The sequence below is a fragment of the Dendropsophus ebraccatus genome, chromosome 6 (assembly GCF_027789765.1).
Source record: "Dendropsophus ebraccatus isolate aDenEbr1 chromosome 6, aDenEbr1.pat, whole genome shotgun sequence".
NCBI lineage: Eukaryota > Metazoa > Chordata > Amphibia > Anura > Hylidae > Dendropsophus > Dendropsophus ebraccatus.
This window is the reverse complement of record NC_091459.1, coordinates 14,272,908-14,299,472: the sequence shown is the minus strand read 5'-3', so window position 1 is coordinate 14,299,472 and position 26,565 is coordinate 14,272,908. Positions and strand designations below refer to the sequence as shown.

General features: G+C 46.3%; 1 protein-coding gene across 2 annotated transcripts in view; it reads left to right on the top strand.

The window, feature by feature from the left end:
• Nucleotides 1-1,285: 1,285 nt before the first annotated feature.
• Nucleotides 1,286-26,565, top strand: part of ARHGEF10 (Rho guanine nucleotide exchange factor 10) — a 109,465-nt gene continuing 84,185 nt past the window's right edge. For both annotated transcript variants that reach the window (XM_069974529.1, XM_069974528.1), the window contains exon 1: nucleotides 1,286-1,413. The gene's annotated coding sequence lies outside the window, so the exon portion shown is untranslated. The remainder of the gene's footprint in view (nucleotides 1,414-26,565) is intronic.

Below are 26,565 nucleotides of genomic sequence, written 5' to 3'. Positions count from 1 at the left end.
CTTCATGCGTGGATGATCTTTTTTGTGGTTCAGGCGTTTTTGTGTGCTGAACTTCTTTCCTTCTGCCATCCATTTTCTTTTTAAAGGACACAAAATAGGGTCAGCTACGTTTTTGAGTCCGTCAAAAAAAAACGGATCCGTTTTGATCATTTTTTTTTTACAATGGAAGTCAATGGAAAAACGGATGCACACAAATGCATCCGTTTTTTGCAAAAAAAAAAAATGATGAAAAAAACGGATTGCAAAAACGCAGTGTGAACCCAGCCTTACCAAACATGGTGTAAAGTGAAACTGGCTCAGTTGCCCCAAGCAACTAATCAGATTCCCCACACAGACTCTTTGGAAAATGAAAGGTGGAATCTGATTGGTTGCTAGGGGCAACTGAGCCAGATTCACTTTACACCATGTTTGATAAATCTCCCCCCATGTGTGTAAGGCCGATCACAAACTTCCATTGACTTGCAGCTAATATCTGGCTGCTGGCGTTTTTCTGAGATTTTAAAGCGACTCTGTACCCACAATCTGTCCCCTCCCCCCCAAACCACTTGTACCTTTGGATAGCGGCTTTAAATCCAAGATCTGTCCTGCTGTCCATTCGGCTGGTGATGCAGTTGTTCAGCATGGGAAAAATGTTTCTGTGGCATAAGTAATTTTCTATTCCACAAATTCCAAAAAATTCCTTTTCATGGCTACAATGGTTAGTCCAGCAGAACAATACGGACACCGCACCTCCTACGGACACCGCACCTCCTACAAGGCCGCCGACCCTGGATATACGTATGCAGGACATACAGCAGCTGATAAGTACTGGAAGACTAGAGATTTTTTAATAAAATTAAATTACAAATCTATATAACTATATAATACCTGTTCATTTGAAATATATATATATATTTTTTTTTGGGGGGGGGACAATCCCTTTAAGCTGCTCTGGTAAACTGAATACTCATCTCTGGTTGCTATGGGCAACAAAAGAAAGTTTTTCTTTATTAGATAGCTTTGACCAATCACAATAGCCTCAGTCCAAACCAGTATGATCATTGCCTTCCCCATCACCAGTCAGAGTCATGCCAGTGCTCCATCCACACAGGCCCCCTCTACTGACAGCTGCTGGGGGGAATCCATCGGGCGGTCAGGTGACCCGGGAGGAATGCCGCTGCGCGTACACGAGGGATGTGCGGGCACAGAGCCTCATCGACCCCACTCCAGCAGGTGACTGACGCGCGCCTCCACCAATAGGGAAGGAGAGCTTCAGGAGGCTCAGCCAATCAGCTGTCAGCTCCAGCCGGCGGACGCCTTCTAACATCCCAGTTTGAGAAAATAGCAGAAAAGAATGAGAACTAAGTTGTGTGTCCGTGTGTGGTGAGAGGAGCGGGATGTGCGGGGACTGAGGCGGCTTCCTCCGGGATGATGGTGAGTCTTCTCTCCTTACACCACAGCCCGCACGGATTTTTGGGATGGAAGGAGCCGAGTTTAGTGACGTGTCTGGGCTGTAGCGCTTGTCCACACCAGGGGCGGCTGCGGCTGCGGATTACTAGGCGAAGTATTGTGTTATGTGATCATAGGGATCGCGTCCCATCAATGGTGATCAGCCTGCAGCTGGCATCTGACTGACACCCTACCTGCAGCTGGCATCTGACTGACACCCTACCTGCCTGCAGCTGGCATCTGACTGACACCCTACCTGCCTGCAGCTGGCATCTGACTGACACCCTACCTGCCTGCAGCTGGCATCTGACTGACACCCTACCTGCCTGCAGCTGGCATCTGACACCCTACCTGCCTGCAGCTGGCATCTGACTGACACCCTACCTGCCTGCAGCTGGCATCTGACACCCTACCTACCTGCAGCTGGCATCTGACTGACACCCTACCTGCAGCTGGCATCTGACACCCTACCTACCTGCAGCTGGCATCTGACTGACACCCTACCTGCCTGCAGCTGGCATCTGACTGACACCCTACCTGCCTGCAGCTGGCATCTGACACCCTACCTGCAGCTGGCATCTGACTGACACCCTACCTGCAGCTGGCATCTGACTGACACCCTACCTACCTGCAGCTGGCATACAGACACCCTACCTGCCTGCAGCTGGCATCTGACTGACACACTGCCTGCCTGCAGCTGGCATCTGACACCCTACCTACCTGCAGCTGGCATCTGACACCCTACCTACCTGCAGCTGGCATCTGACACCCTACCTGCCTGCAGCTGGCATTTGACTGACACACTGCCTGCCTGCAGCTGGCATCTGACACCCTACCTACATGCAGCTGGCATCTGACACCCTACCTACCTGCAGCTGGCATCTGACACCCTACCTACCTGCAGCTGGCATCTGACACCCTACCTACCTGCAGCTGGAATCTGACTGACACCCTACCTACCTGCAGCTGGCATCTGACACCCTACCTACCTGCAGCTGGCATCTGACACCCTACCTGCCTGCAGCTGGCATCTGACTGACACACTGCCTGCCTGCAGCTGGCATCTGACACCCTACCTACATGCAGCTGGCATCTGACACCCTACCTACCTGCAGCTGGCATCTGACACCCTACCTACCTGCAGCTGGCATCTGACACCCTACCTACCTGCAGCTGGCATCTGACACCCTACCTACCTGCAGCTGGAATCTGACACCCTACCTACCTGCAGCTGGCATCTGACACCTTATCTACCTGCAGCTGGTATCTGACACCCTACCTGCCTGCAGCTGTTGGTTAATGGGGAACTCCCAGCATGCCCGGACAGATGGGAGTTTGCATCAGCTGAAGACCAGTTTGGCAGGAGGGGGTGGCGCTGTGTATTGTGGTGCAGGAGGGGGTGGCGCTGTGTATTGTGGTGCAGGAGGGGGTGGCGCTGTGTATTGTGGTGCAGGAGGTGGTGGCGCTGTGTATTGTGGTGCAGGAGGTGGTGGCGCTGTGTATTGTGGTGCAGGAGGTGGTGGCGCTGTGTATTGTGGTGCAGGAAGTGGTGGCGCTGTGTATTGTGGTGCAGGAAGTGGTGGCGCTGTGTATTGTGGTGCAGGAGGTGGTGGCGCTGTGTATTGTGGTGCAGGAAGTGGTGGCGCTGTGTATTGTGGTGCAGGAGGGGGTGGCGCTGTGTATTGTGGTGCAGGAGGGGGTGGCGCTGTGTATTTTGGTGCTGGAGGGGGTGGCGCTGTGTATTGTGGTGCAGGAGGGGGTGGCACTGTGTTGCGGTGCAGGAGGGGGTGGCACTGTGTTGCGGTGCAGGAGGGTGTGGCACTGTGTGTTGCGGTGCAGGAGGGTGTGGCACTGTGTGTTGCGGTGCAGGAGGGGGTGGCACTGTGTGTTGCGGTGCAGGAGGGGGTGGCACTGTGTGTTGCGGTGCAGGAGGGGGTGGCACTGTGTGTTGCGGTGCAGGAGGGGGTGGCGCTGTGTATTGTAGTGCAGGAGGGGGTGGCGCTGTGTATTGTGGTGGCGCTGTGTATTGTGGTGCAGGAGGTGGTGGCGCTGTGTGTTGCGGTGCAGGAGGGGGTGGCACTGTGTGTTGCGGTGCAGGAGGGGGTGGCACTGTGTGTTGCGGTGCAGGAGGGGGTGGCACTGTGTGTTGCGGTGCTGCCACTCTGCTTGATGTGGAAATACACTGTAATACCGCTGGCCTGCATGTCTGGCTGTGTCACTGCTAAGAATGTACAGTAGGGAACGTGTTACTCAGATCTCAGATCTCCTCTCTGACTTCTCCGTGACCCCAAACCTGAGTCTGCTGCATACTTTCCAGCACTTGACACATATGGCTGCAGAACACCTACCTCTTAGAGGACATAGGCATACATATACTGTGGTGCCTTGGCATACAAGCAGAATTCGTTCTGGGTCCGTGCTTGTAATCCAAATCCACTCTTATATCAAAGCAAATTTTCCCATAAGAAATCATAGAAATGCAGACAATTGGTTCCACAACCCAAAAATAATGATTTTATATTCTGAATAACATGTAGAACAGATGACACAGCAGAATATGTGATATTATAAGTTACTGTACAGTATAGCAATCAGCATGTGGTGTATAATGTATAGTAAGGGCATAAACCTGAAAAAACAGCAGCAGTTTGTAGATACATTTTGCAAGTGGAGAAAAAGAAAAAAGTTCACTTGGCACTACTCCCATAGGCAAATGTATATTCCATATAACAATGAATCACTGCTATAGCTCACCCTTATGGTCAATCTGCTCCAGCGTGCGACCTAGTGCGGTGCTCTGCAATCCACAATGTAGGATCCGATATGTAGCAAATAGAAGATGATGTTGCGGCACTCACTTGTAATTCATAAAAGGTCTTTATTAATCGCTGGACAGCATACAAAGTAACCAAATGTGCTTCAAAATAGGTTACATGGCAGATACAGGTACAATCCACTCAAAGCGACGGCCGTTTCGCGGTCATACGCATCAACAGGCTCAGTGGTACGTCATGACGCTTTTACGTATTCATTATATAGTCTAGAACGTAAGGCGGTACTGCCCAAACATTGCAACCTTTTAAAGTGACCCAACACCATTAAAATAATCACAATATAAAAACATATTATCTGAATGCAAATTATAAAAACACACTAAGATCGTTGCGGTCATTAAGACCTAATGGTCCAAGCGCATCAGTCTGGATAATCAAGCGGGCTTCTCTCTGCAGCAATATACGCTGGCGATTCCCCCCTCTTTTGGGTAGCTCCGCTTGCTCCAATCCTGCAAATCGCAAGACATCCGCATTACCATTGTGGGCGCTGTTTACATGCTCTATTAACCTCGGAGCTCCTACTCCTGTACGGATAGACCTACGGTGTTCTCTGAATCTAACGTATAAACACCTTATGGTCTTTCCTATATAGAACATGCCACATGGACACATTATCACATAAACTATGTATGTACTTCTACATGTCATGAATTGTTTTATTGTGTGTTCGTGTCCCCCTATCCGGATAAATTTAGAGCACATGTTATAACATCAGAAATTGCAATGTCCACATTTGTGGTTACCATTTGGGGCAGTTCTTTTTAACCAGTTAGGGGACATAGATTGCACTACACTGCTTGTTAGATTATCTGCTATTGTTTTACCCCTACGGTATGAGAGGAGAGGCCTCCTAATGGCAATATCTCTTAAATCCTGGTCTGATTCAATCAAATACCAATGTCTGTTTATGGCTGTTTTTATTTTTGTATCCATACTAGAATGCTTAAAAGAAAAATTAAATCTTCTCTCACTATTTTTTATGGCTATATTCACACTGGAATCGTTTGCTCTTTTTCTGGTGTCCTTCAAAATACTCCATGGGTATCCTCTTTGTCTAAGTCTCCGATCTAGTTCGTCAACTTGTTTTATATATGTATCATGCTGTTTATTTACTCTTTTTAAGCGCATATACTGGCTAAAAGGGACTGCTTTTTTTACATGGTCGGGATGGAAGCTCTGATAGTGGAGTAAGGCATTGGTGGCTGTGGGTAATAAGTACGTCATTCTCCACCAATACCTTAACATCCAAGAATTCCAAGGATAAACCTCCTATATTATATGTGAAATACATATTCATAGAATTAGAATCATTAAGATATTGTACAAACTCACTGAATTGTCTATCCGATCCTCCCCATATGACAAACACATCGTCCACAAATCTGTGGTATGATCTGATGTATTTGGCATATGGGTTTTTTGTGGAATAGATGTATATTTTCTCAAAGTAGGCTAGGAAGATGTTAGCATAAGTGCAGGATACAGGAGTGCCCATCGCTGTACCAGTGTTCTGAATATACCAGCGACTATCAAACATGAATGCATTATTCTGAAGAATAAGTGCCAATGCATCACATATGAAGTCTCGGTACATATCAGATTTATCGGTAACAGCGAGAGCACTCCTGACAGCTTGGATCCCAGCATCATGTGGAATCCTGGTAAACAAACTCTCCACGTCTATGGAGCACAATATGTCACCCGTTTGCCAGTCCTGATCTTGAATAATTTTTAGAAACTCATTAGTGTCTTTTATGTGGGCAGGAGCAGTTGATAATAATGGTCTCAAAGCCCAGTCAACAAATTTTGAGAGGGGTTCGAGAGCAGACCCAATCCCTGCCACTATAGGGCGGCCCGGTGGCTGGGTTAAATTTTTGTGTACTTTAGGTAAGAAGTGCCATATGGGCTTAATAGGGAAATCATATTTAAGCTTTCTGGCTTTTTTTTCAGAGATGACATTTAATTCCATATTATAAGCGAGTAGTGACGTTAGTTTACGTTGGATTTTATTTGTTGGGTCCTCTTTTAGCCTAGTGTAAACTCTACTATCACTTAACTGTCTATTAGCTTCAGACATGTAATATTCGCGGGTCATCAGGACAATATTACCGCCCTTGTCGGCTCTTTTAATAATCAGATCTCTCCTAGATCTCAGCCAATTCATTGCACGTCGTTCTTTTTCTGTAAGATTTGCAGGAGGCTTTGGATATAGGAGAGACCTGACGTCCTGCATGACCGCTTTTGTGAACAAGTCTAAAGTTCCTCCTGTTGGAATAGGAGGTGAAAAAGTTGATTTCACACCACCTGAAAAATGTTCATAATCATTAGGTACAGTATTATGAAATTCATCACCTGATACATGATGGGGCTGCAGACCCACATAATGCAGTAGGGTAGCACAACAGGATAGAATAGAGAAGCAGCAGGGGCGTAACTAGAAATGGCTGGGCCCCATAGCAAACTTTTGATTGGGGCCCCCCCCCTCCTCGACCAACCACTATGCCATCAACACACCCAGCTCTACACAGGTTCTATACACCATATAAATTACACTGCAGTTATATTAAGTGACTCACAGGGGACGCCTTCTCTCATTAGAGTTGTTTCCTTTTCATTTTCTTCTCCATCTGTCCTGGGCCATTATAAGAACTCCGAGCCACGAATCCACAGAATCTGCCAGACAGACAAATTAGGCTCTGTGTAGACAGCTTATAGATTGCCCCTTGTTCAGTCCTCCATATAGATGGCCCCATGTGCATCTACTATAGTAGAGATCCCGCTCTGTGTAATCCATTTATAGTAGATGACACCGTCTGTGCATCACCTATATCAGAGGTAGGGAATCTCTGCTCTCCAGCTTCTGCAAAACTACAACTCCCATCATGTATGGACAGTCAAAAATAAAGCTGTAGTTTTGCAATAGCTGGAGAGCCAAGGTTCCCTATCCCTGCCCTACAGTATATGGTCCCCTCTGTGTAGTCCTCTTAGATGACCCCTCTGTGTCAACCCCCCCAGTGTAGTTCCCCTTATAGATGCCCCCTAGTCCCCTTCATAAATGGCCCCTCTGTGTAGTTCCCCTTTTAGATGGCCCACATTCCCCATAAAGGTAGCCCCCAGTGTTGTCCATCCCCGTCCCGCATATAGGTAGCCCCCAGTGTTGTCCATCCCGGTCCCGCATATAGGTAGCCCCCAGTGTTGTCCATCCCCGTCCCGCATATAGGTAGCCCCCAGTGTTGTCCATCCCCCATATAGGTAGCCCCCAGTGTTGTGCATTCCCATCCCCCATATAGCCCCCAGTATTGTGCATCCCCCCATATAGCCCCCAGTATTGTGCATCCCCCATATAGCCCCCAGTATTGTGCATCCCCCATATAGCCCCCAGTATTGTGCATCCCCCCATATAGCCCCCAGTATTGTGCATCCCCCATATAGCCCCCAGTATTGTGCATCCCCCATATAGCCCCCAGTATTGTGCATCCCCCCCATATAGCCCCCAGTATTGTGCATCCCCCATATAGCCCCCAGTATTGTGCATCCCCCATATAGCCCCCAGTATTGTGCATCCCCCATATAGCCCCCAGTATTGTGCATCCCCCATATAGCCCCCAGTATTGTGCATCCCCCCATATAGCCCCCAGTATTGTGCATCCCCCATATAGCCCCCAGTATTGTGCATCCCCCATATAGCCCCCAGTATTGTGCATCCCCCCCATATAGCCCCCAGTATTGTGCATCCCCCATATAGCCCCCAGTATTGTGCATCCCCCATATAGCCCCCAGTATTGTGCATCCCCCATATAGCCCCCAGTATTGTGCATCCCCCCATATAGCCCCCAGTATTGTGCATCCCCCATATAGCCCCCAGTATTGTGCATCCCCCATATAGCCCCCAGTATTGTGCATCCCCCATATAGCCCCCAGTATTGTGCATCCCCCCATATAGCCCCCAGTATTGTGCATCCCCCATATAGCCCCCAGTATTGTGCATCCCCCATATAGCCCCCAGTATTGTGCATCCCCCATATAGCCCCCAGTATTGTGCATCCCCCATATAGCCCCCAGTATTGTGCATCCCCCATATAGCCCCCAGTATTGTGCATCCCCCATATAGCCCCCAGTATTGTGCATCCCCCATATAGCCCCCAGTGTTGTCCATCCTTAGCCCCCAGTATTGTGCATCCCCTTCCCCACATAGCCCCCAGTATTGTGCATCCCCTTCCCCACATAGCCCCCAGTATTGTGCATCCCCTTCCCCACATAGCCCCCAGTATTGTGCATCCCCTTCCCCACATAGCCCCCAGTATTGTGCATCCCCTTCCCCACATAGCCCGCAGTGTTGTGCATCCCCTTCCCCACATAGCCCGCAGTGTTGCTCCTCTGATTAAAAAACCAAACAAACACATAACTCACCTAACCCCACGCTCCCCTGTCGGTCGCCGGTCTCCTCTTCTCTCTGCCTCCGCCCCATGAGCAGCCCTCTGGTGAAGTCCTGGCAGCGTCATCGCTGAGCACTCAGTGTGCGCCGCCGCGGCTGGGACTTCCGGTTTGTGTTCTTAGTACCAGAAGTCCCAGCCGCGGCGGCGCACACTGAGTGCTCAGCGATGACGCTGCCAGGACTTCACCAAAGAGCTGCTCATTGGGTGGGACACTCTTGTGATCGCAAGCAGAATGCTTGCTTGCGGTCACAAGAATGATTGACAGGGCGGGAAGCCTATGGCTTCTCGCGCTGTCAGTCAGAACACTGAACACCCGGGAGGCCCGCTCGGCCACCGGGTGTTGCAAGCGGTCATCTTCGGGGGGCCGAGGCCACGGGCCCCCTGATGTTAGGGGCCCCGTAGCAGCCGCTGCGGCGGTAGTTCCGCCCCTGAGAAGCAGGGCTGCTGTCAGAGGTCTGTGTGGTCACATGACAGCAATGGGGAAGGGGGTGTGTTCAGCATGGACCAATCGGGAAGTGAGAATCACAGAGCTGTGCAGTAGGACAGAGATAGAAACTTCTCTATACAGCAGTGTGCATAGCTGAGTGTAAGTGCAGACACATTATAGCAGCAATGTGTGTGAGTGCATGCAGATTATAGCAAGAATAGAGAGGATGGGAAACACAAGGGCTGACAAATCTTCTATGATTTGGAAGGTGAGGGAGACTTCCTGGGTCAGAGTACAGTGCTGTAGACCCCGCTATGCAGACCATGCCCCTCCCCCACTCGCGCTCCCACCCAGTACAGGGGGCTCTAAAACCAAAGCAATGCTCTTAAACTAAGTTACAACTTTGAGAAACCCTGAGCTCTTCTTGCAAAACGCTCTTAATCCAAGTTATTCTTAAACCAAGCTACCACTGCATTATCAAAACATCTGCTTAAAAAAAAAAAAAAAAAAAAAAGGCCCACACCTGTCATTAGGTTGTGTGTGGTATTAGGGTATGTGCAAACTGAGTAAACCAGTTGGAATTCCGCCTGTCTCAGTGTGCCATAGCCCGTCTATGGGAGAGCTCCTCCCCTGCCGCGGCTCTCTGTTTCAAGAAGTGATTGTGGCGTTTAAGGGGTTAATGACAGGCTATAGTGCGATCGGTGCAGCCTGTCATTAATGGTGAGGGCCCGGCTGCTGATTGCAGCCACCCCCCACCTGCTATGAAGCGCACTTTGCTCCGGAGCGCGCTTCATAGCGCTGCAGTAGCTTACATACGGGTGTGTAGTGGGTCGTCTGGTGACAGGCGTCCATGCCGTGCCCGTACATCATGGGTCGTCTAGGGCTTAAGGCTATGTTCACACAGGGTACAATCAATGACCGTTGTTTGGCACTCAAAAACAACGGCCAATGTAGTGAGTGTCAAACAACGGACAATGTTGCTTTGAAAATTGCAGTGAAGTCAATGCACAACGGCCGCTTTTCAATACATTGTATGAAACAATTGCCGCTGTTTGCATTGGCTTCAATGCAACACACTTTTTATGACAAGAACGGCTACTCCTTTAACTTCAATGGGAAAATAGGCAATGAAATTTATATTGTTTCGGATTTTGCGAAAGCATCTGCAGTTAAAGGAGAGCTCCGGCCAAACATAAAAAACAGGGAGGGCAGAGAGTGGTGGGAACATAATAAATAATTAATACTTACCCATCCTGGTGCTCACGGTCATCGGTAGTCTCCTGTATCTCCTGGTCCTGTGATGTCATGGCCCAGCCCAGAAATGCCTGTTCAGCCAACCAGTGACTGAAGTGGGACACCTCTGCAGTCACTGACTGGCTGAGCGGGTAGTTAATGTGGGGTCGTGATGACGTGGATACGAAACAAGTTAATTTTTCTTGGAATATGCCTTTAAGCTCCATTCACTTCAATGAAACTGACTAGCAAAACCTGCACTCAAACTGGAGATAAGAGCAGTGCTGTCTCTGGAAGAAAGTGGCCATGTTTTTTTAGTGCTGGATTACCCCTTTAAGAGGAATGGCTGTTGTCGTAGCAAGCTAACCCGGCATGTGAAAAATGTGTTAGACAAGTGTGGTGATTGTTAGGTGACAAACACTGATGTTTACGCACATCAGCACAGGAATGGCAGACTGTGATCTCTGCTGTGAGGGAATCATTGTACACAAACATCGTATCGTCACCTACACGCCATGCCTACATAACCTACACTTGTTAGGTCACTCTTGGTGGCATTGGATGTAGTGTTTATTTCACTATAGACTGTAATTTAAAGGGGTAGTTCAGCGAAAATGTATCTCTTTCAAATCAACTGATGCCAAAGATTTGTAATTTACTTCTATTAAAAAAATCTTAAAAGTCCTCCAGGACTTATCAGCTGCTGTATGTCCTGCAAGAAGTGGTGTCGTCTTCCCAATCTGGAGAGCAGGAGAGGTTTTCTATGGGGATTTGCTGCTGCTGCTCTGGACAGTTCCTGACTTGGACAGAGGTGGCAGCAGAGAGCACTGTGTCAGACTGGAGAGAATACACCACTTCCTGCAGGACATACAGCAGCTCATAAGTATGGGAAGACTTTAGATTTTTTAATAGAAGTAAAATTACAGTTGATTTATAAGGATTTTTTATTTTTATTTTTTGCCAAACTACCCCTTTAACATCTGTGTTTTACCATAAAAATGGCAGCTAAAGCAAATGCATTTGTAACACTTCACTATTTTGCATGACTGGTGTGTTACTGCTGACTTCCCATGCTCGGCCATGCGCTTTTCCAGGAGATTGCCACTTATTTACACATTAATAAAAAGGTTCATGACGAAAGGCTTGCGCTCTGGGGGCCGGGGCAATGCTCCTAACAGTGCTCGGGAGCGAGGATTAGGGGACTATTACACGGAGCGATTTTTAACGATAAACAATCGCAAATGAGATCCTGAAATCGTTCACCATATTACACAGAATGATGGTCGTTAGTTACGATCATTACTATGATGGTTTACTCCTTATAATCCCAGCAAAACAATGAACAATGTGCAATTACACTGAACGATTAGAGAAAAAATGCGGAACTTGTGCGAACGAACGTGGAATTACAGCGAACGATTAACAAGGATTTTAGGTTCAGATCTAAATCAACGATCAACGACATACGAACGATTTTTCCACTGTTGCCTGCAATTACACAGAACGATTATCATTTAAGTTTGAACGATATACCGATTTTTTCGTATGATAATCGTCCCGTGTAATAGGGCCCTTACACTCCTATCAGTGCGGAAACGGTGCAGAGGAGGAAGGTAAGAGACAAACCTTCCTCCTAGATACCTCGTGCACTTTAGGGGGCTATCAGCAGGTTAGATTTGTCTTAGAGTCCTTTTACACACATAGATTTATCTGACACATTTTCGAAGTCAAAACCAGGAATGGATTTGAATGGCTTAAAAAATCTGTCCGATAAATCAGTTTGTGTATAAGGACCATAAGACCAATCTAACCTGCTGATTGTTCCCCTTTAGAGTCCATTTACACAGAAAGATTATCTGACAGATAATCTGCCAAAGATTTGAAGCCAAAGCCAGGAATGGATTTGAAAAGAGAAGAAATCTCAGGCTTTTCTTTTATGACCTAATCTCTGTTTATAGTCTGTTCCTGCCTTCAAATCTTTGGCAGATAATCGGTCAATCTTTCTGTGTAAATAGACCCTTAATTGTCTCAGTTTATCCAGGAATAAGACATGGTTCACATCTGTGTCACTAGTAGTCTTCCTTGCGGATTATGCTGTAAATACTTGACAGAGTAGTAGGATGGTGATTGGAGTCTGGCATGCAGCCTCGAACCTCGAAAAATTGTTTGTTTTTTTTTGTTCTGCCCCCATGATGGTGGAGATCAATGGAAAAAGAATCATGCAGATATGAACCAAGGGAGAGATTTATCAAACATGGTGTAAAGTGAAAACTGGCTCAGTTGCCCCTAGCAACCAATCAGATTCCACCTTTCATTTTCCAAAGAGGCTGTGAGGAATAAAAGGTGGAATCTGATTTGTTGCCAGGGGCAACTGAGCCAGTTTCACTTTACACCATGTTGGATAAATCTCCCCCCCCCCCCCCCCCTAGCCTTGCTCTGCCATGTATTGGGGGAGTATGTATTGTCCCATAATACTACTAATCCTAAAGCATTAAGAGACTGTGTATATTACAAGAAGTGGGGCTTAGAACCACACGCCTTGTCCCAAACACTGGATAAAGTGCTTACATCTGGATTATAAGAGCAGAGGAGAAGAGGTCTCATAAATAACCGCGGCGTACTATACAAGCAGGACGTAAGATAAAAGCTATTTGATAGCAGCCACTTCTCTATCCTGTTCTCTGCTATCCAACATGTTTGTGCACAAATCCCTGTAATGTATATGCTCGCTTCCTGTATATTTATAATCTTTTATTCATATGTGTATATATTACATACTATTGCCAGTGCTATGTCCTACATTAGATACTGGTTTACTGCCCCTTCTAGCCATTAGTAATTACATTTTGCTACAAATAGTAACTACATGATATAAAGCTGGTTTTCTCAATGTGTCTATCTCCAAAGGCAGGGGTAGGGAACCTTGGCTGTCCAGCTGTTGCAAAACTACAACTCCCATTATGATGACACCAATAAATATACTGTGTATCCAATCTAGTGTCTACAAAAAATCACTCACAAATGAGATCAAGCAAATATTACAATTTTATTAATTTCCATCACAAAAACAACATTTAAAATACAAGACCTTGGAGGTGGGAGACCCCACTACTGGGACTATCGTGACTATATAATAATCCAAATCCAAAATCCAAATCCAAAATCCAAAGATGGCGCCTGTGTTGTGTGCGGTCTACTGCGCATGACCCGGCGGCGGTGGCGTGATGACGTAGCACCGGGACTGACTGATGGCGCACGGCGCCGGACGTCACTTCCTGTTCTGCGCGTCAGGCTATCGCCGGCGTGTGATTGCGGAGGAGGACCGCCATGTATTTTACAACACAGCAGGTATAGTTGGGCCACCTGGGGGGGTCACGTTATTACGTGAACGGGCATTGGCCAACATCATTGCGTACGTGACGCTACATCCCGTTGCTGTGGACCGCGCCATTGTGCGTGGCTAATCACAGAGGTGTTTGGCTTTATGGACAAACATACCAATGCAGGTGTGTGAAGCTATGCTGACCAATCCCTGACAATGTAGCATATATATAAGGTCCTCTGGCTCTCCCCCTCATTACTCCCTGAAGAAGCGGTGCGAAACGACGTTGGAGTGAGGTGGGAGGCCAACGGACTGGGACAGTTTACGTTTGGGGTAACTTAGTGGCATGTGCAATATTATGTATGGTTATTTTTCTCCGTTCAGCACATCAAGGCAATAGAGCACTGGCACTTTATTTAAAATATGTACTGATGCTGAATGGGGTTCATTATTTTGTTTACCATATGCACATGCACTTTGGATTATTATATAGTCACGATAGTCCCAGTAGTGGGGTCTCCCACCTCCAAGGTCTTGTATTTTAAATGTTGTTTTTGTGATGGAAATTAATAAAATTGTAATATTTGCTTGATCTCATTTGTGAGTGATTTTTTGTAGACACTAGATTGGATACACAGTATATTTATTGGTGTCATCTGCTTGAATCGATACTGAGTATCAGCTAAACATAGGTTGTTTATTGATGCAATTCTCTAGGAATATAGGTGTTTGCTACAACTCCCATTATGCCTGGACAGCCAAAGCTTCGCTTTGGCTGTCCAGGCATGATGGGAGTTGTAGTTTTGCAACAGCTGGAAAGTCGAGGTTCCCTACCCCTGTCCTTAGGGCTTGCTCAGACAAGTGCATTGTAGTTACTGACATGCACAGCCCTCGGGTAGTTCCTAACAAGCCAACAAAGCATAGAGGATTCCTGAAGGATTTGCCATGACATAAGACAACTCATTGGAGCAGGTCTGCTTGCTTTATATGTAGGTGTGTAGTTCCTATCTATCTGCAGTGTACAGTGCTGTCCTATCCATAGTGTTAGTTCTCGCTCCGTCCTGCTAGAGACTGGAATGTTTAGTTTGTCCCTGACATTGCAATGTACTTTTTTTTTTTTTTTCTTTATAACAAAGACATCTACTTTTTTTTCTTTTTCTTCTGCTTATGTAGCATTTGATCTATGCCGATAGTTTAGGCATTTACTTTACAGCACTTTATAGTTCAACCATCCGAAAAGATAAGTAAAACACACTGAAGTATTGGAGACTCTCAGAACTGAGGCTTAACTCTCTATCTATGCCGTATGGGATGAGTTTAAAGGGGTATTCCGCTCAAACATCACTTTTGATATGTTGCTGTCCATGGTGATACTAACAGTTCCTTCCATGCATGTTGTTATCTATTCAGTCTCCTTCCCCCAGTTCTCAGCTGCTGCTTTCTGCTGTGAGCTTTCCTCTCTGTCTTTCCCTTCTCCCTTCTGAGACAGCTGATGTAAAGAAGTCCTTGGCAGGGTTTATCTGCAACTTTGTAGCTTCTTTGTAATGCTGGGAGGGTTATGCTACGTTTACACAGAACGATTATCGGGCGAATTTTCGCAAAAACGATCGCATTAAGCGATAAACGTTCCATGTAAACACAGCAAACGATCAAGAGATGAATGAAAAATCGTTCATTTTGATCTTTTAACATGTTCTTAAATCATCGTTCGTCGTTCGCTAAAAATTCGCAGATCGTTTTGTGTAAACAGTCTTTCAAAGATTCTCCCTATGTAAAAGATGGGCTTAAGCGATTTTAAAAACTATCGCATTAACGATTTTTCTAACAATTTATTCGTCTATGCTGATCGTTATAAAAACCGAATCGTTGTTTTAAAATCGTTAAGCAATTGATTGGGCGAATTAGCAACTTGACTTCAGAATATTCCTTCCAGCACTACTAAGAAGCTACAATGTTGCAGATAAAGCCAGCCAAAGAGCTGTCTCAGAAGGGAGGGTGGAGGAGGAGGCAGAGAGAAAAGCTCACACACAGATTTTTGTGTTTTCAGCAGAAAGCAGCAGCTCAGAACTGGGGGAAGTATACTGAATAGATAATAACAAGTATGGAATGAATTGTTACTCTCACCATGGGCAGCAACATATCAAACACTCGGCAGTGTATAGAGGCATCATAGAGAATGAATGGAGCGCTGACTGCACACACGTGGTGCTTTTAGTTAGTTCCTGGGACTTTTTTTTTTCAGTTCTTGGGATAGGTTGTCCTCCACCAATTAGCTTGTTATTCCCTGTGGATAGGGGATAATTCCTATTTTATGACAAAAACAAGAATACATGTTCTATTTTTCCGGTTTTTTTTTTTCGTTTTTTTCCCAGTCTGTTTAATCCTTAGTCACTGACGCTGATGGTTGTCGCTGTGTAATGTGGGACGGCAGGGGGTGGGGGGGGGGCGCTATCTGAGTTTGTTGACCTGGCCCGTCCGGTCTCAGTGATTAGCAGTATAATAGGGAATTCTTGTCTCTGCTGAGATGCGAGTGTATGTGGGAGGCCGGAGCATCTTACACTGGTTACTGGGGGAACACAGACAGAAGAATGTGCCATCTATTGTGTAGTGTGAAGCCCCCTCCTCCTCCTCCAGCCTCTGACTCACTACAGGCATCTGGATGGGGATTTTTTTTTTGTTCTTCCCTCCCATTTCACTGCAGTTTTTTAATAAAAATATAATAATTTGGAATTATTAAAATAAACATGTAAAGGTGCCTCCTAGCATGATAAAATAACACCAGATGCTTAAAGGGGTAGTGCGGCACTAAACATTTATTCACAAAATAACAAACATTACAAAGTTATACAACTTTGTAATGTGTGTTTTGTATGTGAATGGCCTCCTTCCCCGTGTTTCCTCCCACCCACCCTAGACCCGGAAGTGTTGGTGCATTATACTTACCGCACTCGCGTCGACTCCTGTCCGCCATCTTGGGACAATGACGTCGTCTTCGGGAGGCCGGCCGAACCGCTCCATCCGTCCCTCATGCCGGCCCCCTCTGCCGCATCACCAGCTGCTCAGCCAATCGCGTGAAGAGGCCGGGAGCCCCGAAGCAAGCCGGAGCGAGGACCAGGGGATGTATACGCTCCGGCGGCGGGGGGTTAACGGGGCGGGCTGCAGACATACTCACATCGGGATGTCCATCCAGCTGCGAGTTTGTCTACCCACAAGTGTACAGGGCAGGGATCCACAGCAGATCTCGCGAGATTCGGCGCAAAAGCGAGTGGTGTGTCACTTTGAGAAAAAACACCATAATTTTGCATTATTTGTAGTTTAAATAACAAAAATATGTAATTGTAATATATACCTGTACTTAATAAACCAAAAAATAATTATTGTGTGAAGTAAACTAAAAACCACACGCGCACACACACATTACCCCACCTGACCCTCATCCCTCCCCCTACAATACCTTACCTGACCCTTCCCCACACACACACTACCCCACCTGACCCCCATCTCTCTCCATACACTACCCTAGCTGACCTTTCCACACACACACACACACACACACACACACACACAAACTACCCCACCTGACCCTCATCCCTCCCCCTACAATACCTTACCTGACCCTTCCCCACACACACACTACCCCACCTGACCCCCATCTCTCTCCATACACTACCCTAGCTGACCTTTCCACACACACACACACACACACACACACACACACACACACACACAAACTACCCCACCTGACCCTCATCCCTCCCCCTACAATACCTTACCTGACCCTTCCCCACACACACACTACCCCACCTGACCCCCATCTCTCTCCATACACTACCCTAGCTGACCTTTCCACACACACACACACACACACACACACACACACACACACACACACACACACACAAACTACCCCACCTGACCCTCATCCCTCCCCCTACAATACCTTACCTGACCCTTCCCCACACACACACTACCCCACCTGACCCCCATCTCTCTCCATACACTACCCTAGCTGACCTTTCCACACACACACACACACACACACAAACTACCCCACCTGACCCCCATCTCTCCCCATACACTACCCTAGCTGACCTTTCCACACACACACACACTACCCTACCTGAGCCCCATCCCTCCCCATACACTACCATACCTGACCCTTCCTCATACACTGCCCCACCCGACCCCCCCCATCCCCACACACACACTACCTTACCTGTCCCCAATCCCCACACACACACTACCTTACCTGTCCCCAATCCCCACACACACTACCTTACTTGACCCCCATCCCCACACACACACTACCTTACCTGACCCCCATCCCCACACACACACTACCTTATCTGTCCTCCATCCCCACACACACTACCCCACCTGACCTCCTTACCCACATACACACTACCCAACCTGACCCCATCCCTCCCCACACACACTCAATACCGCACCTGGCCCCATCCTTCCCCACACACACTTACAATACTGCTGCGGTCCAGGATGCGGGCTGTGGCACCGGGAGACAACGCTGGAGGAAGGAGCAAAACAGGGCTGGAAGCAGGAGCAAGGCAGGGCTGAATCGCAGCACTGCTGTGCCGGCCGTATGCAGCTATTGTGCTGGGTGACGTCACAGTAGCTGCGTCCAGGCGGTACGTGGGGCGGGGAATACGTGGGCTCGGGCCGCACTGTAAGGCCGCTGGACTGTTTTAGAGCTTGCATGCAGCCGCATACTTTTCTGTATGCCGCTACGTGGCGGCCAAGTGTCAGCGTCTATGGCTACAGTGCTGACACGCGTGTCATAGGTTCGCCATCATTGCCTTAAGGCCCTGATTGTTGCAGTCGTTTTGTCTTCCAACATGTTGAAAGACAAATGACTCCTATAGCAGTGATCTGCTGCCGTGACCCCTGGAACAGGAGCGGCGGCAGCAAACCGCTGCTATATGCTATGGGCTGCCCGGACAATCAGCGATCCGCCGGGCAGGGAACGAGAATCAAACGAGTGCTGATAGCGTCGTTTGCTTCTCATAGTCGCTCAGTGGAATAGGGGCTTTAGACTTCTAATGGCCGTGTGTGCAGCTCACAGCAGGTTTGGCCGTCAATATATGGTGTATGGGTCTAGAACAGTGGCTGACAGTAATAAGGGATAGCAACAATGGAAAATCACAGGCGACTCCTTTGTTTTGGGAGAGATACCCCTCCCCAGAGAGAACACAGGAGCACTCGGCCGTGCGGAACAAGTCTGCGCTCGCTTCCCCCGGATTATGCTGCTGTGTAATACGGCCTTTACTCCTCCATGGTCATCGTGTTGCATTATGTACTTTTTAGAGGTGAACTTCTGACCTGTCATTTTACAGTTAATTATGCTGGGTGATGTGACGTCTATCACACAGCCTCCCCTGTCCTCCCAGGCCTGAGTGCAGCTCAGTCATTACACTCCTTCAGGCACAGCCACTGCTGACTACTCATTTTTGTAGATTTGTTGTAGTTCACATATAACACTTGTAGTGCTACCGCTATGAGCTGCTCCAGGCTGGTGTCACTGATCCTGATACACCGTATATAGGGGGCTGCTGTTAGATGCTGCTGTGAGTACAGGGAGCTGCTCTCAGTAGGTGTTGTGAGTACAGGGAGCTGCTCTCAGTAGGTGTTGTGAGTACAGGGAGCTGCTTTCCGTAGGTGCTGTGAGTACAGGGAACTGCTGTGAGTACAGGGAGCTTCTGTCAGTAAGTGCTGCTGTGAATACAGGGAGCTGCTGTCAGTAGGTGCTGCTGTGAGTACAGGGAGCTGCTGTCAGTAGGTGCTGCTGTGAGTACAGGGAGCTGCTGTCAGTAGGTGCTGCTGTGAGTACAGGGAGCTGCTGTCAGTAGGTGCTGCTGTGAGTACAGGGAGCTGCTGTCCGTAGGTGCTGCTGTTAGTACAGGGAGCTGCTGTCAGTATGTGCTGCTGTGAGTACAGGGAGCTGCTGTCAGTAGGTGCTGCTGTGAGTACAGGGAGCTGCTGTCAGTAGGTGCTGCTGTGAGTACAGGGAGCTGCTGTCAGTAGGTGCTGCTGTGAGTACAGGGAGCTGCTGTCCGTAGGTGCTGCTGTAAGTACAGGGAGCTGCTGTCAGTATGTGCTGCTGTGAGTACAGGGAGCTGCTGTCAGTAGGTGCTGCTGTGAGTACAGGGAGCTGCTGTCAGTAGGTGCTGCTGTAAATACAGGGAGCTGCTGTCAGTAGGTGGTGCTGTGAGTACAAGGAGCTGCTGTCAGTAAGTGCTGTGTGTATTCTTACTAATACTATACACTTACCTATTTTATTATAAAGGGGCCAACCCCTTTAATTTCTTACACATATGTTCTCTTTTTTGGATGGTTAAAGGGAATGTGTCACCTAAATGTTCTTTTACTGATTAGAGTCAGATACAAAACTTGTTATATTATTCAAATCTATTTCTATTTTCTGTATTTTTTTTCCCTTTATTTCACTTTTTGGACATTGTTATGGGGGCGGACATTTTGCCTGGGCTGCTGTTAACAGCATTTAGTGCCCTGTTTTACAGCAAGACTCATGAACATAGATGACAATAGACAGACTCTGCCCCCTTGAGATGAATGTAAAACACTACTGAGCGCGCTCTGTGACCTGTGAAGAGGTCATTCCACAGGGAGCTGCTATTGTCTCCTCTATCTACTGTCACATGATGCTGCAATACTGTACAGATCACTTTACAGCAGCCTCCTGTTATCACCACAGACACAGCAGGAAGTCTCAGCTTAGTTTTAGCCCCAGTGGTGAGAATAATCTCAGGATTTTTTATAATAAAGATAGAAAAATGTCACCAACAATTCTTTAAAAATAAAAAACATTATTTATACAATCAGTCATTTTCTGATGACACATTCCCTTTAACTGTTGAGGGGTTGGGCTTGGCAAGGGTTTGTCTCCTACTGTAGACCCAAGAGGGGAGAGGCTCCTGCTGCAGTCAGTTCTTTTACAGACACAGGAGAGGGAGGGGGAGGAGGGAAAACAGGGACATTTTCTAAAACTGGAAAGATTTCTAAATATATTAAATATGTCATAAAACATGAAAACACAAGAGGAGAGGAATACTGGAGGAAACCTATGTAATCCATGTATGCTGACAGATACAGCTGATCATTATAGTTGGCACTGGGTCATTTGCACTGTGTAAAGGAGGCTTTGGGTCCATTTACACAGAAAGATTATCTGCCAAAGATTTGAAGCCAAAGCCAGAAACAGACTATAAACAGGGAACAGGTCATAAAGGAAAGCCTGAGATTTCTCCTCTTTTCAAATCCATTCCTGGCTTTGGCAGATAATCTTTGGCAGATAATCTGTCAGATAATCTTTCTGTGTAAATAGACCCTTTAACTATAATTTGACCCTTTTAATGTAATAAAGTGGCTTCCATTGATCATTTGCGCAAAAAAAAAAAAAAAAATGTCAACTGGTGCCAGAGATTTGTCATTTACTTCTATTAAAAAATATCAAATCATCCAGTACTTATCATCTGCTGTATGTCCCGCAGGAAGTGGTGGTGTTTCCAGTCTGGAGAGGAGGAGAGGTGTTCTGTTTCAATATATTTTATTGAATTTTTTTTTCAACAGAATTTTGCAAACAAAAATATACAACAAATGTAACACATTAAGTAAATATAAGTAAAAAGGAGGAGCAAAGAAAAGTAAACAATACATCATAAAGAGAACATATATTCAAGCAATATGTCTTTAAAGTTAATCATAAAAGTGAAATAAGTCTGCATGTATTATGTTCATACATGTATTTATAATATGTTCATAAACAATTAAAAAACAGTAAAATATTTAGAAAAGAATTAAGGTGAAAAAAGTGGGCTAGTCGTCTATGGTGACCACATCTCTCTGAATTTTAGAATAGCATTGTTGCCATAGGCTATAGCCTCCTCATATTTATACGTTTTGTTTATCTCCTGAACCAATTCTGTTTTTTAGATGGTATATCAGGTGTTTTCCAAAGTCTGGTGATTAGTAATTTTGCTATTGTTATTGTTAGAAGGAGAGGTTTTCTATAGGTATTTGCTACTGATCTGGACAGTCCCTGACATTGACAGAGGTGGCAGCAGAGAGCACTGTGTCAGACTGGAGAGATTACACCACTTCCTGTAGGACATACAGCAGCTGATAAGTACTGGAAGACTTTTTTAAATAGAAGTAAATTACAAATCTCTGCTATTTTCTGGCGCCAGTGGATTTATAAGAAAAAATATTTTGTGTAAACTACCCCTTTAAAGAGGTTGTCTACTCTTTCCTTAGTTTGGGTGTGGGGTTTAGCAGCTCACTTTCATTGAAGTGAATGGAGCTGAATTGTAATACCACACACAACCTGAGGACAGGGGTGATGCTGTTTATGCTAGTTTTCTGGATAACGCTTGAGGTTTTCTGAGATATTTTCTGGGATGATGTAAATCTCTGGCAGCATGTTGGAGGTATTAATCATGTCTCTCTGGTTCCACACCCAAATTAGATAAATGATTCATGATGACCAGAAGGCTGCGCAACAACTCGTATTTCGAGAGATTCTCCATAGTAGATGTGTGTTTATTTCTGAAGCTATCAGGTCCAGGTCCCTGACCAGGGGAGCGGTGGGTAATCCAAAGCCCTGACCTTATAGGCATACCAGAGCCGTGCTGGATGCCCCTATCCAGGGTAACAGATGAAGACACATCAAGCCATTCAGGATCCCTGGTTTATTTAAAGGGGAACTGTCATTTAAATTTTTTCCCCCCCAAGAAATCAATACTACAAGCGATTTTAAGAAACTCTGTGATAGGTATAAAGGGGTACTCCGGGGGGGTGGGGGGGCACTTTTTTGCTGGGAAGCATCGCGGCGCTCCGGTGCCCGGCCGCTGGTGTCTGACGCGGTTTGAAAGGTTTGCTGAGTCCATAATATCCGATGGAGGGAGGAGGGGCTGAGGGGGGTTAGTGAGCAGGAAGAGGAGACAAGCAACTGTACAGTTTGGAGACTATGCAGAAAAAACACTGGATTCACAGGTCAGAAAGGTCAATGCTATCTGGGAGCTTGGGGAGAGAAGATTGCAGGATGTAGTGTTTTGCAGGACTGCCTTTTCCTCTCTCTGTGCTCACTCATCCCCTCGGCCCCTCCCCCCTCCATAGAGCGTAATGGACACAAAGAACCTGCTTCTTCTGAAGTAAAGGGGAGGTAGGAAAACAGCTTTTTGAGTACAGAAGGAAACTGTTTTGCTTAATAAAACCGATTACAGAGTTACGCTTTAAGGAAAGTTGGAATATCCACAATGCTGATCACAAGAAACCAGTATACTAGAGTTATGCTTAGTTACTCTATTTTATTGAGAACAACGTCATAACCAATGTGCCCTCTGTATATATAACCATTTGATGTCCATAATTTATGGTATACGGGCAAATCTGAGTTTTGTCGGACGGAAGTGGTCGGTGATTAGATGTGCCAACACCTGCTGCTTCAAAACCAATGATATGGAAATAGTGTTACATACTGAACATGTTACACTCTTCTAGAATATTTTAGCAAGCAACACCATTTGGCTGGGCGAGGTTCCCTAAGGAAAGGGTGTACTTTCCATATGACGTCCCTAAGTTGGCAATATGTACACGTGCAGGTTCATAGCTTGCACAGGCTGATGCTGCATGTATACATTATTTCCAGCCACTTTAGTTAGAATATTCCCAGAAAAGCATTAAAGGGGTTGTCCGGCGATAAAAAATTATTCACAGAATAACACACATTACAAAGTTATACAACTTTGTAATGTATGTTATGTCTGTGAATGGCCCCCTTCCCCGTGTTTCCCCCCACCCACGCTAGACCCGGAAGTGTGGTGCATTATACTCACCGCATCTCGTGTCGTCCACGGTCTCCGATCCTCAGCAGTGACGTCTTCTTCGGGAGGCCGGCGGATCTTCCCGAGTGCCGGCCACCCTCTGCAGCGTCATCCGAAGCTCAGCCGCGATTGGCTGAGCATAACTGTGCTCAGCCAATCGCGGCTGAGCAGCTGATGACGTGGCCGCGTCATCAGCCGCTCAGCCGCGATTGGCTGAGCACAGTTATGCTCAGCCAATCGCGGCTGAGCTTCGGATGACGCTGCAGAGGGCGGCTGGCACTCGGGAAGATCCGCCGGCCTCCCGAAGAAGACGTCACTGCTGAGGATCGGAGACCGTGGTCGGCACGTGACAGGTAATGTATAGCGCACCACACTTCCGGGTACACGGGTGGGGGTGGTGGGACACGGGGAAGGGGGCCATTCACAGACGTAACATACATTACAAAGTTGTATAACTTTGTAATGTGTGTTATTCTGTGAATAATTTTTTATCGCCAGACAACCCCTTTAACTCCACAGCACTAAAAGCCGGTAAAAAGATTTATCAAACAGTCTGATAAATCCGGGACAGTGAAAGATTTTCTAGTCTAAGGCTATGTTCACACAGAACGATAATTCGATTTCAAAATAATGTGTTTTTTATTACAATCAGCATTTAGTCGGAACGATATATTGTTTGGAAAAACCGTTATTGCAAGCGTTTTAAGATCGCTTAAGCCTATCTCACACATAGGGTGAATCTTTGAGAGACTGTTTACACAAAGCGATCTGCGAATTTTTAGTGAACGACCAACGACGACCACCATAAGGCTATGTTCACACAGCGTACGAACAACAACTGTTGTTGCACTGATAATTGTATTGAAATCAATGCGGAACGGCCAAAAACAATTAACATGACGATTACTTACACAGCCATGGTGAACACCGGCCGTTGTTCAATGTATTGTGTGAAACAACGGCCCTTGTTTGCATTGACTTCAATGCAGCACTTTATTTTATGATAAGAACGGCCTTTGTTTTGATTGAAACCAACGGCTGTTTTTGTCATAAAAAATACATTGTGTAAACATAGCCTAAGCTTGCACTTAGACAGTTTTAGTAAATGTGGGCCAACGTTTAAAGGCCGTATTACACGGCACTATAATCTGGGGGAAGCAAGCGCCAACCTGTCAGTTCATAACTCACGTCCCCCTCGTTCCCTGCTCACTGCCTGTGCTATTACACACACAGTCAGGGAGCAGCAGGAGGGGCCACAGGGAGCAGTGTGAGGGGTTGCCCCAACAATCCTGAGATCATTCGGGCTGCCCATTGAGGTCAGCAGCGGTCTTACTCTGGTCAACGCACAGTAGACTGCAGCTGCACAAATTGTGTTCTTTCAACATGTGGAAAGACTGCAATTAGCTGACATTGTGAATGTCTTTTAACATGTCTTATCACACAAAACGATTATTGACCTCAACGGCCAGTGTAATAAAGCCTTAAGACAGATGGGTCCTCTCCCGTTCACTTGCTTAAGTTGCCGAGATAGGGCGTCATTCTAATACATCGAAAAACTCTGCTCCTGTGGAGATTCATGGAAAATTAAATGAACCACTCTTAAAGGGGTACTCCAGCGAAAATCTTTTTCTTTCAAATTAACTGTTAGAAAGTTATATAGATTTGTAATTTACTTCTATTAGAAAATCTCAAGTCTTCCCATACTTATCAGATGCTGTATGTCCTGCAGGAAATGTTTTATTTTCAGTCTGACACAGTGCTATCTGCTGCCATCTCTGGCTGAGACAGGAACTCTGTCTCGGTTTTATATAAATCCCCATAGAAAACCTCTCCTTCTCTGGACAGTTCCTGTCTTGGCCAGAGATATCAGCAGAGAGCACTGTGTCAGACTGAAAATATAACAACATTTCCTGCAGGACATACAGCAGCTAATAAGTATGGGAAGACTTAAGATTTTTTTAATAGAAGTAAATTACAAATCTGTATAACTTTATGACACCAGTTGATTTGAAAGAAAAAGATTTTCTCTGGACAACCTCTTTATTCCCTAGATGACCCTGGGCATACCTGTACATCCCAAGAACGTTTAGGTAACTTCAAAACGGGGCCGCACGCCAGCCCCGCTCTGAACCGCCACAGTCCCGGGCGCGGCATGTAGCCGGGGGCCGTGGCTATTAGCGGGCACGGTCCAATCGCCGTGCCCGCTAATCAAGTTTTCAGATGCAGCTGTCAAAGTTGACAGCTGCATCTGAAAACTGACTGCAGCCGATTCCCTGGTGTCTAGTGGGGCGGATAAATAAACATGTTTGGTATCGCCGCGTACGTAATCGCCCGAACTATTAATTATCACATTCCTGATCTCGCACGGTAAATGGCGTAAGCGCAAAAAAATCCCAAAGTGCAACATTGCGCATTTTTGGTCGCATCAAATCCAGAAAAATTGTACTAAAAAGCGATCAAAAAGTCGCATATGTGCAATCAAGGTACCGATAGAAAGAACACATCATGGCGCAAAAAATGACACCTCACACAGCCCCATAGACCAAAGGATAAAAGTGCTATAAGCCTGGGAATAGAGCGATTTTAAGGAACGTATATTTGTTAACAATGGTTTGAATTTTTTACAGGCCATCAGATACAATATAAGTTATACATGTTATATATCGTTGTAATAGTAACGACTTGAGGAACATATATAACAAGTCAGTTTTACCATAGGGCGAATGGCGTAAAAACAAATACCCCCCAAATAAATAAAATGCTGTTTGTTTGTTTGTTTTAATTTCACCACACATTGAATTTTTTTCTGGTTTCGCAGTGTACTTTATCAAAAATTCAGCCTGTCATTGCAAAGTACAATTAGTGGCGCAAAAAATAAGGGCTCATGTGGGTTTCTAGGTGAAAAAATGAAGGAAAAAACGAAAGTGCAAAAATGCAAATTGGCCCGCTCCTCTAAGGGTTAATACCTCCACAATGGCACTAACAAGCTGAATAACAGAGAAACCTATTGAGAATGGGCCATCTGCAT